The sequence below is a fragment of the Buteo buteo genome, chromosome 10 (assembly GCF_964188355.1).
Source record: "Buteo buteo chromosome 10, bButBut1.hap1.1, whole genome shotgun sequence".
NCBI classification, from domain to species: Eukaryota; Metazoa; Chordata; class Aves; order Accipitriformes; family Accipitridae; genus Buteo; species Buteo buteo.
The window spans coordinates 40,827,272-40,845,613 of NC_134180.1; positions in this window are offsets into that span (position 1 = coordinate 40,827,272).

Here is an 18,342-nt window from a genome sequence, read left to right on the forward strand (position 1 = left end):
CAATTTTAAGCTGTGCATGGCGCAGGCAGATTAGCTTTCTTCAGTAAGGCTAACTAGATTAAATGAACTATCATTCTATATATTACGGAACAGAAGAAATTGATGAAGAGTGGCTTTTGAAATCCAGGCTGGCTTATTTTACTGCCAACCAACTATTCATCAGGGCAAGCTGCCTCTTCTTCAGACAGCTGAAAGGCCAGCACAGGGCCAGGCTGAACACAAGGACTGCACCCCTGTGGGGCACACGGCAGAGATTCTGCATCCCAAGGCCAGTCCTGCTCTTAAAACCCTGCTCATCATCACACAGTCTGTTCTCCTCCCTTGGCAGGAAGGTGAAGCAAGGGAGGCTACAGGGAGAACAGAGCAAGTTGTTAAGCGGAGTTATGAACAAACACGGGGAAAGGATGCATGGAATACTGAAAAGAGTAGAGGAAATGTGATGGTTACAGTCCCTGACCTGGCAAAATGGCAGGGTGAGAAAGGAAGCAGGAGTTCAGACAAAGCAGTTTGTCAGCTGTCATCACTGTTAATACATCATGTGGTCTTCACAAAAAGCTAAGCTTATGGTCTTTGTTATATTCTTAACAGAACAGATGTGTCATTAATACTCCATGTTCAATAATGTGAAATATTGCAGACCTATGAAAGGGTACTAAAGTGAGTTGAGCTGACTGGGAAGAGGAGCCAAGGAAAGCCTTCACAGGTAATGGAGCCCAGAGAAATTCCATACAGCAGAGACAACTGAATACCAGAAGTAGATGGACAACAGTGAGAAGCACTCTCCCTGTTCCAACCTCAACAGGTTCATACTTCATATGAACAGGGGAGCTATCTGGTTTTTACTTGATTAGCAGACAGCTATGACATCCAGCCCACTGCTGTCACATGCAGGAAGCTTAATTGTAATTACAGAAGTGAAGTTTACTGATGAATGTATCTAGGGATCTGCCATTTGGCTCATGCTCTTTCTTGCACTTTCTATTTTACAGGTAAAGCTAATGAGTACAAAATTAAGCACTTGAGAAACAGATCACTGACAAAGTCCACACCAGATTTGTTGGAGAACGACATAAGCTAGTTTGGGGAATATTCCCTATTCTCTCATATCATCTTTCCATCTCTTCAACAGATATGAAGAAAACAAGTTACCAAACACCTTAAGCTGTTGTTTTCAAGTTTTATTAATGTATTCCTACTGCCATTTTCAGCTCCTAGTCAATGCCTTTGATAGCTGACACATCGTTTCTATCACATCTTATTTTGCTGAAGGCATTTTCCAACCCCCTTAAGCCTTTCCATTCCCAGCTCCAGTGCATACTTTTGTGCTAATATTAATTTAAATGACCTTTTTTCCCCTAGACCTGCTTTTTAAGTTTAATGAGATCCCAGGATTATACCTGTACTCACCAATCCCCACAGGGGTACAGTCAGTCCCCTCTAGACAGATTATAAAGGCTGATGTAACTAAGGAATCACACAGAGGGAAGAATTCTTACCACAGGTGTAAGACTGTATGGATGCCACACTCTTTCCTCTCCAGTAGCATCTAGCAAGCTCTAGCTCCCTGTTTATATTTTGCCTCTGCCACTTCTGGGGTTGGAGAGAAAGGGAATGTTACTGGGCTTGAAACCTAACCCAGTGAACACCTTTTTTTTTTTTTAAAAAAAAAAAAGTAGTAATTTGCAGCACATTCATAGCAAGCAACAGCACAAATGTACACAAAATATAGTATTAAGAATGGGATTATTGAGAAAAAAGCATGAGTTCTGTGGTGAGGATAGAGTGATACAACTATCCTATTAGATTTATTTTATTTTTTTAATGAAACTTATCTTTCGGGGTGGGGGGCACAGTATTCCTCACCTTTTGTTTTGTTTTCTTTTCACTGAGGGCAGGAAGATATTTGGGAAAGCCCTTTAAAGCCCATCCACCTTTCCCCACCTCCCATGATAGCAGTTAACATCAGAATCACTCCCCATCCAGCAACAGGACCAAACACATGGGGCTCCCAAACCTGAAAGTTCAGTCCCATTCCCACTGGCAACCAGGGATCCCACACCCACCTTCTCCTCCAGCTTCCAAGCCAGGATTGAACAAGCAAAGGACCAAGTCTTCCTACCCCTCCCAGCTCCATCAGCCCTCCTTGGCAGGCTAGCCTCCTACAGCTTGCTTCTCCAACACCTCTCCACCTACTACTCCTATTCCTGCTGGGCTGCAGCCTTTTATAGCAGCTGTTTTTTGATTGGCACTTTTTCACAGATGGGGGAGGCAAATAGGTCCTTCATTAACCCTTTTCAGGTTGCTGCCAAGTGTGGGGGGGTTATATGTCATTTTTGTTAATGAAGTGCCTTCTGGAATTGAACCCTGCACTCTTTTTCCATAGCTGTGTAGTTCGGCACATCTAACTGGAAAATAGAAACAATATATAATCTTAATCTTATTTATTGTCAGTAAATGAAGCAGTGAAGTGGTTGGGTGAAAAGGCAGTATTCTGAACAAACAGTTTCCTTTACCCAAGGTAAAATTCAAAGATTAGCAGACTTTGGAAAACAACACAAGTATTTTGTCTTCATAGTTCTCTTTGTTTGATTTTTATTTTGCTAAATGAGGTCTAGGATAAACAGGAAGGATGGAAAGAAGCAGCTCCCTTCCTCACTTTTCCTTTATATCTTTCCCTCAAAGGGAAGTCCATGGAGCTCCAGCCTGTTTGAATCTATAAGGTAACACTCAACATGTGTTTGCAGGTAAAGCCTCCTGTGTGCTGGTAGCGTGGGAGAAAACTCAGCAGTATGTGTGTGCTGCTTGTCTGGCTGACCGATGTCTTGCTTTGCTGTCTTTTTCTGTCCTTGCTTTGCACACACTTCTGCTCTAGTGCCCCACAGGAGAAATCAATTTGAGAAGGTTTATTAAAATAAAAGCACTCTGCCCCACATGGGGCTGTATGGAATTTTGCTGTTTGTGAAAGATGGATAAGGTTACAGAGAGAAGTCTTCAAAAGTGAGATTTAAGTGATTTAAAGCACAAGCACCTAAAAATACTTTTTATATCAGTATTTACTCAGTTTTCCTATTTGTACTGTGGCTGCAACTAACCAGTGATACATAACCTACATACTCACCACTTCTGAGAACTCAGATCCTTTCTTCTCCATTCCTCTTCCTAATGTGGGGTTAGGGGCAAAGAAAGGTGGAAAAAGGGATGAGAACAGGACAAGGTACTCTAACTGCTGCTTTTGACAGTGAAAGGTGGAGGAGAAATTACCAATAGTGGCTAGAAAAAACCTCCTCTCTTCTCAGGAGCAACCAGCTCAGGCATTCTGCAACCATGTGAAAGGGCTGATCACTTAATGTACACCTTCAACCAGCTCTGTGGCTACTTCTAAAGGGATACTTGCTTAGCACTCCATGTTCAAAACTTTGCCTAGCACAATAATATTCTCTGCCTCAGGTACCACTACTTAATAGAAGTGCAAGCCATAAACAAAAGTATTATGTTGTTGTAGGTACTCATGTCAGACATTAACACAAGTAGTGCATTCCACCCAGTTTTGGAGGGAAAACGCAGCTAATAGTTTAACAGTTCAGCAATAGCATCTGATAAAATGTATTTGATGTCTTCTGCATGATGATATAATACATCAAAAATCTGATTTTAAACTTTTTGACAAGTTGCCCCAGGCTTTATAGCAAAATTAGCCTTGTGCTGATGCTGCTGAAAGGAAGGAGGAGGGGAGACAGCTGAATACCATGCATTAAGAAAATAAGCAAGTATACGAAAAAGGTGTTCAAAGTGGAAGTGGCCCCAGTACTCCAATGGGTCCAGGGACTTATATGACATACTATGAACAGACACAAACTCAATCTGTCCACTTTCCAAGGTGGTCAAAGCCTTGTGGTTAACATCATGCCAAGCCTGAATGGGAAAGCCCTGCCAGTGACTAAATATATTAACTTGGGCTTGGTGCTATGTTGACGCAGCCACATGGAATTTGGACAAACTGGAACACAGACAGAGTGAGGCTGTGTTTGCTGATGATGTACTGGCAGATGAACTCTATGTTCATCCATAAAAGCCAACAAAAGGTCTTCCTGCACCATGCCATTAAGGAAAACATGCAAGACACCCATTCCCAATTTCACCATAAAACTGAAGGGACAGGCTAGAGCTCCCTGCAAGAAAGGATACATGGGATGAACATTTGGACAGGCTTCTAAATGGCCAAAGTTGTGCTTTTTCCAGTCTGCATCTAGTACAAACTCTGCGTACTCTCTCATACGCACATACAAAAATGTCTCTCTCCTAGGGACATCCAGAGCTTTGCACCTTAAAGGTGAAATTACATCAGCAGGCTCCAGTGCTGGCATTCCTGATGATCACTGAAAATGTAGCAGCTGCACAGAATGCCAGGGCTTAGAAACCGGCACTGGTTCCCTGTTAATTTTGTTTACACTTATGTTTGAATTCCTGCTTGTTTTGGTGCCTTATGCAGAACAATCAAAGAACCACTAACATACTGACACTATACACAGTCATGCTGACTTTATAACTGTATAACCACACTTCATTTTGTGGAATGAATATTCTTTCAGTTATGTCACTCTGGCTTATGCTGCCAAACCTGTGAATTGGTAGCGCTGCATTTTTTTCTTACACTCCATGTATTGGTAATGGGAGAACCTGTCCCTTCTCCAAGAACCAGAACCAGGACGTTTGTGAAGTATCAAGAAGTGGCTTGATTTCCCTCTCTTGATTTCATTTGCCTCCCAATGTAATGCCACATTTCCTGGTTTTAATCAGGAATAGAAGCACAAAAGCTGAAACAGTATTTAGAAATGTTTAATTTTTGTAAAATCAGAAACAGGAAGCATCAAACATCTTGTGAGAGAGCTTGTTTTCCTGAAGCTGCTCTACCTCAGCTTAGTTTATTCAAATGGTTTTGAATAAACATCTGGAAGAGCTGAGTGCTTTATCCCATCTTAATATTTGACACCCATCTCTAATAGTGGAGTGGACCATAGTGGAATTAGATCCAAAGGGATTTTATCTGCATTCATGAATGCTGTGTTCAGTGAAACTTCACATCCATAGACAAAATCCACAAATTGTCACAGTGCCCAGACAAGTTACTTGTCATTATGATGATCTGCAAGACATCCATAGAAAGAAATCATTTTGACTGAGCTTCGTTCCTCAAGGACAACGCCAAGGTTAATTTATTTGTTTTTCACATTGAGTTGGGGGTGGACAGTCCCTGGAAGAGTAGTAGTGTTTGCCAAATATGTTTCTGGGAGTATTTGCTCACCGACTACTCTTCTATTCCACACCTTCCCAAACGTCTCCAGGAATGTAGGCTGTGTTCATAAGCTCATTTTGTTCTCAAGTTTTCACTCCACTCAAGTGGCTCCTGGCTGAATTTTCCAGGATTTGTAATAGTGAAAACTGGGATAGCTAAATGTCAGTGATGTGTGACACCAGAAAGAAACCAATAAATGGTAGATATCACGGTAGAGAGATATGATAACTGTAGAGATGGGAAACAAAAAAGAAAATTAAACACTAAACCCAGCAGAGCCCCATTTTGTTTGGAAAGTGGAATTACACATTGACTGAAGAGGAAAGTCCTCTCTCCCTTCAAGAACTGCTCTCTGCGATAAAGGCAAAATATTTAGCCTTCCTCCATGGCTTCTTTTGTAATGTGAGATGATAGCTTGCTGTTTGAGAGCCTGCACAGGTCTTGGTGAAATTTCCTAAGGTCCCCTCAACTTTCAGGGTCTTTCTAAGCTTTCTATTTGATACAGTCTTGAGGCCCCATATTGTAATTTATAGCCTGTTGTACAATCAAATTCTGTCTCACCTGAGAAGAGGTTTCAAGAACTCTTCTCTATATTTTTGCTTTAGCTTCCAAGGTTCAAAGATGTGTTCATGGACATATAATAGCCAGCTGCAACTGTACCTTTGGAAACAAGCGTTTCTTAAAGGACCATTCACATAGAAATTTTTGGCTTTCAGTAACGCCATGATGAATAACCTCAGCTCCAACAATTTCCCGAACAGAGAAGAAAAGTGCATATTATAAAACCACACTTATTTAAGGGAAGTTAGATTGTAGAAACGTTGACTGCACTTTGAACACACTGTGCATTTCATGGCAAAAAGTAAAAAGCAAAGGTCCCTGTGAGTAAAATTCTATTTTCTGGGGCTGCTGTTTGGCAATTACAGACCAGTCAGTGTTTGGGGGATTTTTTAGCCTTCCAGTCCTCACTCATACTTATAGGACTTAATGAAGATTTACCAATAACTTCTGGAGGATAGCATAGTTCAGATACTGTATCATAGATATATCTACAGTGGCAGAAGAAGAAAACCTTAAAAAAAAAAAGGAAAAAAGACTAGGCAACAAAATAAGTTAGGTACAAATACAAATTATCTTGTTCAAAAAACCAAGATATTTGACACAAATATGATCAAACAAAATTGCGATTTTTACTGGGAAATGGAGCTTGTAATCCAAAATAGAAATGTCAAAATTCAGCCCCACATGAGATATGCATGCCCCATACATTTGAACAAATGTGGACTCGGACCCAAAACTGTCCTTAAAATTACAGATGTGTGTTTAGGGGTAAAATGACTTTTTATTGACAATGTGTGTCATATCCATTTACATTCCGGCCAGCCCTCCAGTATTGAAAACCATATGGCTGTTGGTTTAAGCAGGCTGAACTCTTTTCAAAATCCATTACAGGAAGTGTGCTAAACACCAGCTTTCTGAAATGAACAGAGAATTTGTTTAGCCCCATCAGGAGTTACATGTGTATAGTGAACTGGCTGCTGAGGAAAGCCAAACTTGCTACCTTCATCAATAACAGCATAATTTGTCAGGCCACAAAAGGCATATTTAATACACTAAGGATATGGAGAGTTCAGACTGAAATTAAAAGTTTTCACTGTGTGCCTGTCTATTAAAAATGCTTGATTAGGAAGAAGCAAAGGAAAACATAGTTTTAGGATGGTGTTGTGATCCCAAGCTACAGAACAGGATGTGGAAGGAATACATGTCCCAGCGCTTGGCGAAATACTTCCAGAGATGTGAATTTCATTATGGTTTGTGCCTGCCTTGCCCCATTGAACAGCAATAATAATTACTATCATTTTTTATTATAATAAAACACAAATAGCCAACAGTTATACCTGATATCTGATCAAGTCTCTCTCCCAAAGAGAGTTTTCTCAGATGACATTCTCCCTTCCCAATACATCCTTTCTGTGCTGAGTCATACAAATTCCCAGGATATCTGAGTGGGAATAGAGCATGTCGCAGCCCTCCCTGATCACTTATTAGTATCCTTCTAGTGTCACACGTTCCTGTTCCATTCCTGAAAAGCTACTGTCTCTAAGCCACTACTCTCAGTGTATTATAACTGTCTGGAATAATCTTAAAAATTATCACTAAATACTGCATCTCTCATGGAAATACAGTATTCTGGGTATTCTGAGGAGATCAAGGATAGGACTGATTTACAAAAGTCCTGTTGATTTCAATGTAATTGTTTTGCCTAGGATGAGTGCAGAATTTGGCCAGTATTAATTATAACACCGCATGAATGGCAAGGTGATTATTTTCAAACTCTCACTCAGCCTGTGGCCAGGTGACTCAGCTATTTTCATTTAGTTACATCCTTCTGCAGTTAATTACAAATTGTTGGCCCCAAATCACAACCACAGAAAGAAACAAGCAGGGCAGCCACAAAGATAGCAAAACATGTTTTACAAGGCTCCCAAAGAGGTAGAAACTCAAGCTGCTTGTCTCCAAACACTCACAGGGATAAAGAAGAAAAGAAACTTGTGCAAACAAGGGAACAATGCATCTTGGGGAAGCCCTGACTTCTTGCACCATGTTACTTTGTGCAATACATTAATGTTAACCTGACACAGCACATAACTGGAGAACTCAAGTTAAATAAATGAAATCAGCTGTCTGACTTCTTTAAGATAAATGATGTTATTACAGCATAATTGTATAACCCCATATAGCTTACAGCAGCAAAAGGATGTGTATTTCACATGCCCTACTATAATTACATTCCCATTATAATTTTGCAGTTAGTTGCTATGAGCTCTGGTCATGAAAACATGCCAATTTTGTATGGGATTGAAGTCTGCCTAATTTTAGCAAATTGAGAGCTGCACAAAAGAAAAGAGATAAATACTATGTTGTTATTTTTCATTAGAGAATTGCTATATTAAGAGGCTGTGATCCAGCTGTGTTTGTTTAAATAAAAGTGTGATTTGAATACCTCCTACAGCTATGTTCCTGCCAATGAATAAAAGATAAAATGCGGCTCTCGTTGGATGTTAGTCTCTGAGTTCTAGCTGACTCAGAGATTTATTGTTTAACATAAGGAAGTGAAAACCATGTAGAGCAGACCACACACAGGGCTCTTTTGTGTATTGTTTCAAGCCATACCGCTAATAGATTTGTTCCACCAAAGCTTGCAGCAATTCAGCTGTGCTAAAATGCTCCACTTAACTGTGAAAAAAATAATAATAAAATAGTAATTATGTCTAGATGGCAAATGCAGCTTAGACCAACACTATGAGTAATGTAAACAGGAACTAATACCATTCAAAGCTGTATGTTATCATCATTATGATAATGAAATTAAGCTTTTATTTCCAAAACACAAGCCCTTTAACATACTACTCAGTGTATGTATAAACACACTGACTTCCTCTCATAGCCTGATATGACTCTGAAGTTGCTGAGCTAATATCCTTCTAACAGTGCATACGTATATATCTATGTATAAATACATACGCAATATGTACAGTGGACTACAGTAGCCAGCCTGAAACTTATCACAGACAACTTGGAACTCACTGTGTGTTGGAAAAGCCTTTTACAATGCAAATAATATGATGCACATAAACAATCCTCGCTTTGTAGCTGCCTGTTTTGTAGGTTGCTTCATGGAAATCTTAGATTGAGGCACATCATTCTCAGGGAGCTGATATGTTTGAATGGATTTCATCATGGGCAAGTGCAGAAGTGAGTGGCTGTGTGCCAGTCAGAACTGACTACCGAAGGGCTTAGGTTGTCAAAGGACTGACTTGGGCTGTCTGAGTCCATTTAAATAACACAAGCATCTCCAGTTTGGAGGGGGGAGAAAGAAAAAAAAAAGAAAGGAAAGGAAAGCAAGCCTTTTTTCAGTATAATCTTTACATTGGATTTACAACTATAATGAACTGATAATGTATCCTACATATGTACAGTTTAGCTCAGCAATCGATAACTATATTCAGGTCTTGGAATAATCTGAATTACAGGCTAACAAGGAGGTAACAACTTCCTTGAATAAAATAGGTCAGAGTGCAGAGTACGCATAGGCAAAAGGACCATGCGTGGTCAGTTTGAGACTTGAACTATGTGTTTGGAGAAAAATCTTGCAAATCTAACCAGGCAAGCTGCATCTTGCATTTTATATGAGAAAATGGAACTTTGTGCCCAATCTTTACCTACTCTAGGGCTGGCAGAAAGCAATGAGAAACACCAGAAACGTGCTGCTCTTTGGGCAAACAGCAGTCTGCATGTACATAGGAGAACCAGCAACTCTTGGTGCAGTGCAGGCAAATGATCCATTCTCATCTTCTCTCCTCACAGCACTGTAGATGCAGATGATGAACTACAATTCAGCCCCAAGCTGGAGTCACCAATTCCCCGGGGCAGAACAACTGACACACTGCTCTTTGCTCAAGCCTGTGCCAAAAGAACAGCCCGGAGCCTATGAGTAGGTTGAAGCTGTAATATGTGTGTTTTGAAGATACAATCTCAGCTCATTCTACAGGACTTTATGCTTCAAACTCTCGAGAGTCTTAATAACAATATCCTGTCTGCTTTTTATGTAGCACCTGTCAAGCCGGAGGGACCAAAACCACTTCAAAAACTCTGTGTGGTTGTTGCTCTTAAAAAACTCAGGAATCACTGCTTGAGTTGCCTGCAGGAGGCTGAAATGTAGGATTTTTAGCATTAAAGAAGAGCAAATAATTAGCTATGAATAATTTATCCCCTCAAATCAGCTTCTTTTTGACTTTATTGAACATCTGCAAATAGGTCTCAGCCTCACTCTTAGCTTTATTTGACGGTTTCATTTCACTTTTTCTTTTTTACATTACCGCATACTTTTATGAACTATCATCTACCTAAAAACACTGAAGAGAGTAGAGCAAAGATGAGCAAAATTTAAATTACCTGACTGTAAACACGACAGAAGGCACTAATATGTAACGAGGAGAGAGAGAATTTTTTAAATAAAATGATTGACAAAAGAAACGTTGAGTAAAGTATTGGAAAGAGATGAGCAAGGCATGGAAGAAGGTGAATTGTCTAGGAGACAGTTGGACAGAGACATTTTAAAGCAGGAGCATTTTGGAGCTCTAGACTGAAGGGGAGGGTGAGGATCTGTGAGAAACTAGAATAAATGTGGTTGTTTGGAAATGCATGGCTGGGAGCAGACATCCCAAGGGAAGCTCTAATAATCAGGATGAAAGGAAGGGAAGGTATGAGTAAAATTTGGGGAGGGAGACATCAAACCTGTGGCATGACAGAAGCCGTTTCTGAGCTATGATTAATTCACAGCTTAAAATGGATGAATTTAGACTTTCTCCAGCCTGCTCAGAACTTGTCTATCAACAAGCTTTGTTTATTTGAAATTGTTGAATAGTTTTCTGAAAATACATTTCAGTTAGAGGTTGATGACCAGATATTTGGTTTCATATGTTTTCAATTAGAGAGTGTCCGTGGTATGTGATGGGATGCCCTGACCATGTGATACTGATGCTTTCCTAAGCAGGAGGAGGGAAATCATAGCTTGCTATGTAAGCACTTCTACTACACATGAGCAGTGCTGGAGTGAAACTCTACCTATATATATGCAAGGTAAGTGCAGTGAAGAATCTGTTGGATGCCTTTTTAAAATTAGTACACATAAGCTTTTATCTTAGGATAGAATACAGGAGAATTCCTCAAGACAAGGAGAGGCAGATTTAGAATGATAACCTTAATAAATATTCTAAGGAGAGAAATGGAAGAAAGAATTGCTCTTGACTTCTCTGAATTTCTAACCAAAGCTTGCCTGCACTTTCCTGGGAATTGCTTGCGGTGGAGTACTGTCCCAGGATCCAAATAGCTTTCTTACATTTCCTATGCCTGGCTGTTTAACATGATCGTTTTTGCTCTTTGCTAGTTTGCTAGGGATCTGCTACCAGCACAGTAATGCTGACATTTCATTATTTTCTAGGCTTTATGGTTTCAACCCTTCACCTTTTTCCCTCTTTCTTACTGCTGGCAAGGTTTACTTGCGGTTGCAGAAATACCGAGGAACTGATTTTCTAGCTGTGACTGAACTTAAATAAACTGAAAGAAGCAGAACTATTGTAGGATTAAAGCAGTTCAACAGTTTACAATGTGAAATGATTTAAGTTTTGACACTTATTTCCTCAGCTATCTTTCCTTATCGAAATATACCACAAATAACAGCTCAGCGCGCTAGCACTGACAGCAGTGCTACTGCCTGCCGAAGGTTATAGCACCCTTTGCAGGGATCCCATTAGCTGAGCAGCATCTGCCAAGCGCAGCCTGACTGCCTTCATATGCGGGCAGGAGATGACTGGCGAACGGCGATGGGAGCTGCTGGGAAAGGCTGAGTGCAGCAATGCTTCTGAGCCCCTGTAGCTGCGGATAACCCCAGCGCAGACGCTAAAGCCAGAATGGACCGCAAGTCACCCATTTCACATGACACAAAATGCCTCCCAAAGATCACGAGCAAGCTTCGGGTCTTTGCTGCAAAAGAATGGAAAGCTACCTGCTATTGAATAGGAGCAGGAGGGAGCAGGACTGACTCCAGATTCCATGAGCTGAGCATATGCAGCGAAACCCACCAGTTAACCTGAGCAATTAAGATGCACCATTACAAACAGGAAAAAATCTTTAGATACTAGACTTCTAGATACATCTAGTCTACTACATACTACATCTCGTATCTAGCCAGTTTCTGTTGCTTTAGAGGAAAGTAGAAACCCTGAAGCATGGAATTATTTAAATACCACACAAATACAACAGAACTCATGTTCACTGATCAAATCTCTTTTCACCACCCTTTTGCGGGTAACAAATCAACAAATCAAACAGCCCAAGCTTCATGATCAGAAACAGTGGTTTCAAGATTGCCATTATCAGGTTTTATGATCTCTTTCATTAATTCATTAAGTTGTTCTTGAAACACTATCCTTTCTGTGAGGCCATTCCAGAACTTCTGGCAGCTACAAACTCTCTTTTAATTCCTAGCCCAAAAATATTGAGGACAATATATATTCATTTGATATTGTACCAGCTTCATGTTACCTCTGTTTAGGCAGCTAAACATTCTAATTCTTCAACATAATGTTAGGGAATACTCATCTGTTACAGCTGCTTCTCAGCAGCATTCATGATAATATAGTAGAATGACACTTCATTGTGCTGGGTCCTGCAAGAATACATAAAAAGAAACAACTCCTGCTATTCAGAATAGAAATAGTACATAGAATTTGGCAGGGGAGGGGGGAGTAATATAATGGTGTTTACATTTTTAGTGTACTTTTAAAATATGGATATTATTAATCTTTTCTGCCTCTCCAGGTCTCTTTCACTGACTCATTTTATTTTGTTATTATTGTAGAGGTGAAAATTGAGAACCAAAAGGAGACAGTGGCACTCAGTGCACTATGCATGATGAGAAACAATATAAAAACCAGAGCTGTTCATGTGAGATACTGGTTCATGAGCAACTTGTTCAGGTGACATGATGGAGCAGGGGTAGGTGTGTACTGCAGCGAAAAACATAAGAACATAGTAGGAATGAAGGTATGGAAGGATCCAAAAGATTAAGGAAATAGTAAGGATGATGAGGTAAAATAGGGTGAGTAATTAGAATTTGTCAGAGGAATGGGCAAGGAAAATAATCTTTATTGGTGTCATTCCTTTGGACCAAATGGATGAGAAGTCCATGAGATGGAAAGGAATTAATTCCTCGTTTTCTGGGCCAAAGACTGGAATGAATCAAACCTGACCATCCCAGGCTGCAGACCTGAGCAGCAAGGGAAGAGTGGTGCAGCCAAGGACCATAAAGAACAAACGTGATGAGAGAAATATTAAGGATATGTTAGGAGTTAACTTCTGTCTATAAAACATTTCAGTTGTAGCAAAATAGCCAGGAAGACATGTCCATGCTCTGAGGTGGATGATGGGAAACAGTTCAGAAGCAGAAGGTCAGAGCATAGTGGTTGTAAAGACAGCAGGTGAATATGCTGAATGGCTGGATTAAAAAATGGGCAAAGGGTATGAAGAGAAGAGAGGAGAGCACAATTAGAGGAGCCCTGGGGCACCCTCACTTGGAGGGAGAAAGAAAGAAGAGGGCACAACAAGGAGATAAAAAATAAACAAAAACAAGTTTTAAAGAATAAAAGAAAGAAATCATGCATGTTTCCTGTTAGAAAAGAAATGCTAGCCCCTATGTCCTGCCCAAATTTCCACTCCCCACTGTTCTAACTTAGTTTTTCACATGGATAAAGTTGTTCCCCACATATAGTTTTTTCTATTTGGTTTTCCAATTTTACCCGCTATAGTCCACAGAAGTGATGAATGTATATACATCAGTTGATTAAATGCATGAATGTTAGGGATGAGAGATACTACTCAACAAAGATCTATTATTAATGTTCTTGGATCATCAATTCAGAACACAACAGTCATTTTCATTGTAAGGTTTTATCTCTCCTCTCCTTCCACAGAAATGGTAAGGTTTCTCACAGGCAAGAGCCACAAAGCAGGTTCAATACAGAGGCTGGCTAGAAGTACGTATGGATTTTGGATACAGTTTTGTTATGCCTTACTTCAGCAGAATATCCAAGGCAACAAAGAGAAAGGAAATGTGAAACCGTCCAAAACACTGGCTGAGCTGTAGCGCCAGGGGGGGAAGAAAGCACAGAGAGACAGAGAATGCCTGAAATGTCTGCAAAATGTAACTCAATTATCAGAGATCAGCCATAACAAGGAAAAAAAATCACATAAGGCTGTAAGAGCTATAAGTATCAAATAGTTACGTTTACTGCATTTATAAACAGATATCTTTTGGCAGGAGACTCAAAGAGGCCTCCACAAGGCACGAGAATCTGGGCTTGAATCCATTCACTCTGTGAATTAATTGACTTGGTTTGAACTCTACTGTTTTCAGTTGGAGTATTCACTGTGAACATGTTGTACATATCTCAGATATCAAATAGCAAATGTACTGAAGCCAGATACTGAACTGGAGCCAGAAATTTTTCATTAATCAGTATTGTATGCTTTCTGTGAATAGGAAATAGAACAACAACAAAAAGCAGACAAGAATGGGGAAAATATTTTTCTCTCTCTCCCTGTTTCTACACCCCCACATATGCTATTATTATTACTCAGTATTTACATTACAGTCACACCCAGTGGTTCCAACTGAGGCAAGAGCCCCACAGTGCTAGGTACTGTACAAACTAAATACACTTGAAGAGACAATGGCTGCTCTCAAGAGCTTAAAGTCCAAACAGATGGGATGGATGAGACAGTCGTGGAAAGGTGACTGAGTTGGCCAGAGGTCAGATAGTGGGTCTGTGGCAAAGCCGAGAATCCTTTTCTAGGGGGAAATCCTGAAATCATTGTCAAAACCCATAAGTTTTAGGGGAGAAAACAGTTCAGTCCACAACACTGGCAACCCAGGCTTGCGCCTTATCCACCAGCCTCCAGTGGCTCCCCAGTGCTGCAGATAAAATTCACTTCCAGGCAGAATGGGTAGCTGAAAATAACAATAATGGTTTATAATATCTCACTCACACACTTTTGTGAAAGGGCAGATTTAGCAGGGAACTGAGACTATGGTAGCCCTCACCACCATCTGACAGAAAAGAGGCTGCCCCCCTCCCAGTGCTCCTTTGTAATCCATTAACTTGCTCTGGATTTACACCATCTGAGATGTCAGACCCAGTATCTTCACAACCCAGGAAAGGATGGTAAGTTAGATTTCAGCTTCTTTGCAATTCTCCTTGGCAAAACAGAAATAGAACAGAAGCACCCCACAACTGGCTTCGATCACAAACAAATGCAACCACTCTTTTTCAGCAGCAAGGCAGAAGCCATACATTTTGCAAAACACCTTCTTTTGCTCAGCAAACCCAGTCATTCCCCATCCTGCTGTGCACAAGCGAGATGGTAACTGAGCCTACAGTTACTGTGCATTTTGTTCTCTGCTTCAGCCTCATCTCCCACATAACCTGTCCTGAATAAAGCTTCATTACTGTGTGTTTAGATTATGATATGCCACGGCCAAAAACATTTCTCTGGAAAAGATGAGAAAATCTGCAGGAATATAGTCTAAATACATGAAGAATCTGCTGGAATTTGATGATGGCTTCTCTGCCTTGTCTCAGCTTTTTAAGCTACCTATTTGCAAGCCAAATATATACATAAAAGAGAAAGCATATTACACAGTTGCTGGAGGGAAGGATATTTCTACTTACACAAATGAGCAGGGGGAAATGGAGACAGAGAGAGGAAGACCATAACCAGGAAAATAAATGAGCAGATGGAGAAAACAACAAATGAGGAAATAACACCAGGCAGAGTCATGGCTGTGATTCCAGACAGCCCACCTGCAAATGTTTTATGGTGAGCATGCATAAGAAGAATATTTCCATTGGCCATCTCAGTGTTTGCCCCTCATTACTGGCACATCCTACTTGCCCTTAATCCTGACGAACACTGGGAAGAACACAGAAGCAAGCAAAAATACTAACACAAAGGATTTATTAATGTCTGAATTACGAGGCTGCTGCCAGCAAACTGGAGAAGCCTCTTGGGGAACCCACTGACCTGAAGCTGTCCCCACTTCTGTCCCCCCATAGTCTGACCCCAAGCATCCCATTATCCTCATCTCTAGCTTGTTTGGAAATCAGAGAAAACTCACAAAATAATTTGAGTCCGTAAACCACCCACCTTTGAAATTATGTTCATACTTTAAAGGCCCAGTCCAGAATAGCCTGATCTGAACCGAAAGGCACACACTGTATATTTAGCCCAAGAACCAGTGCCATAACGCAGTACATATAGATTCAATTCATGTTGTCTAGCTAAGGAACTCTTAGGAATAAGCCCATTTTTAACCTTGACTAAGTAATGCATGTTAAAATACAACTGTTTTGTCTTCAGCAGGATTTTAACACAGTTTAGCTCAAACTGGCTTAAAAAATACATCTTTTTCCTCATGAAGATCTATGCAGCATTTGAACAATTGTTCGGAGAAATCTCTCTCTCCTGTTCTACAGAGCTCATTGCCTGAGATTTGTTAAAGGCTGGTGATTCTACCTCATCTGGTCAGGAAGCAAGGTTTGCTTTTGAATTCTAAATTTTTCTGGTTTATATAGAGGGCTCAGAACAGTTACAGCCATGTGCACTGCAATTTCCTGAGAAAGAAAATGTATGTCAGCTCCCAGCCCTTCTGCCTAGCAGCCTATTTTACAGATTTAGGAAGGTAGACGAACACCAAGGAAACGCAGAAAGAAAACATGAGTACTTTTCCTCCCACCCTGGCCCTGTATTTGCACGATTGATTGGAACAGGTAGGAAGGAAACCACAATTTCTCCAAATGTTCAAAGCAAAATCCCAGATCTCTCCCACAGTTAAAAATTCACTGCTGCTCCATGCATATGAAGCTCCTGTTTCTCATTAATGATGAAAACTATGGACAAAATGAAAATGCAGCTTAATAGTTTAATAATATAAGAAAAGGTCTTGGTTACTTTGGGGAGGAGACTTCTATTTCACTACTCTTGTTTTACTGTGGGCTGGTTTTTTTTTTCAAATGGTCCCCAAAATTACCAAGCTTCCTTAAGCGAGAGGAATACAACTCACTAAGAATTGAACTCCAAAAATGGTAAGAGACTCTGACATAGCTATCTATGCTCATAAAGTATGCAAACTGTATTCTTCCTTTCAGCACCTATTTAGTCTGTTCCAGAAATAAATATACTTGCTTGCAGCAAAGTCTGAAGAAAGTACAGTCAACAGACAGATGTGTTATATGTTTGGGTAAGAGAGTCTATTTCCTTTCCTCCTCATCTCCCATTTCTGGTAGTTATATACTTTAAATAAAGTATGACTAAAATCCCTTATTTGGCATGGGGAGATTGCCAGCTGTTGAATCCAAAGCAGTTTAATTTAATCTAGACGACCACTGTCTGGTTCAAATGAAATATGAATATTTATCACTACTAAATACATGAATTATTTACATTATTTATATTAGCCAGAAAAAGAGTTGCAAGCATCTTTAAAAGAAGAGATGGTTACGCTGCTGATGGTAAAGAGACAGAAATATAAAAATACTCTCAAAATATTTTATTTATGGATTGAACATACACAGTTTGCATAACAATCTAGTCTTGGGAATATATATATATATATATGTATCAGTATGTATATATAAATAGGCCAAGAAGATCTGAGAGAAGGGCAATGTTCTTGATTCCAAAGGGATCAGAATGCTGTAGGATGAAAGCCCAGCAAACTATGAAACAGTCAGATAATAATAAGCAAGAAACTGGAACTGGGAAGGAGTCTATGGTGTAAGTGTCCATAAAACAGTGAAGGAAGTGGGAGAAAAGGGAGAATTTAGTAGGACTTTAAGGGAAAAGTCATAGACCCTGGAAAGGAGTCTGGGGTAATTCACTGAAGTACAGTCAAGTAAGAAACAGGGAAGAAATTCGAAGCTGAGAAACTTGTTATAGGTGGTGATCCTGAGAAAGGGGAGCCTTTCCATTTGGTCTATATAGCAGGCAGACAACTGCTGATAACAGCCTGTCTAGAATTTGAAGGGAGGAGCAGGGGTTGCACAAGTGAAGGCACCCAAGGATTCAGCCTGAATGAGAATGGCTGGAGCGCCAGCTGCAGTCACAGCTTAGTGCTAACCAGTGCTCCTAATAAAGAATACATTTAGTTTCAGAAATGTGGAGCCTTCTTGTGTTATTATGCAGCATACTGTATGTAAAGAAGTGTCTGAGGTCAGCCTTGTGGCACTCACAGCATGGAGGGGAGTGATGCCATGGGAAAACAAAGCAGCATGGTAGAAACAGAGTGAACAGGCAGAGCTGAGATGACTGGGAAAGCTGGACACGCTTTGAACAAGGAGAGGATAAGGGTTTGTCTGCATCTTCACCCCTTTACTTTGACATTTGGGGAGTATTTTGCTGTGGACATATGTAGTAACAGAACTGCTTCA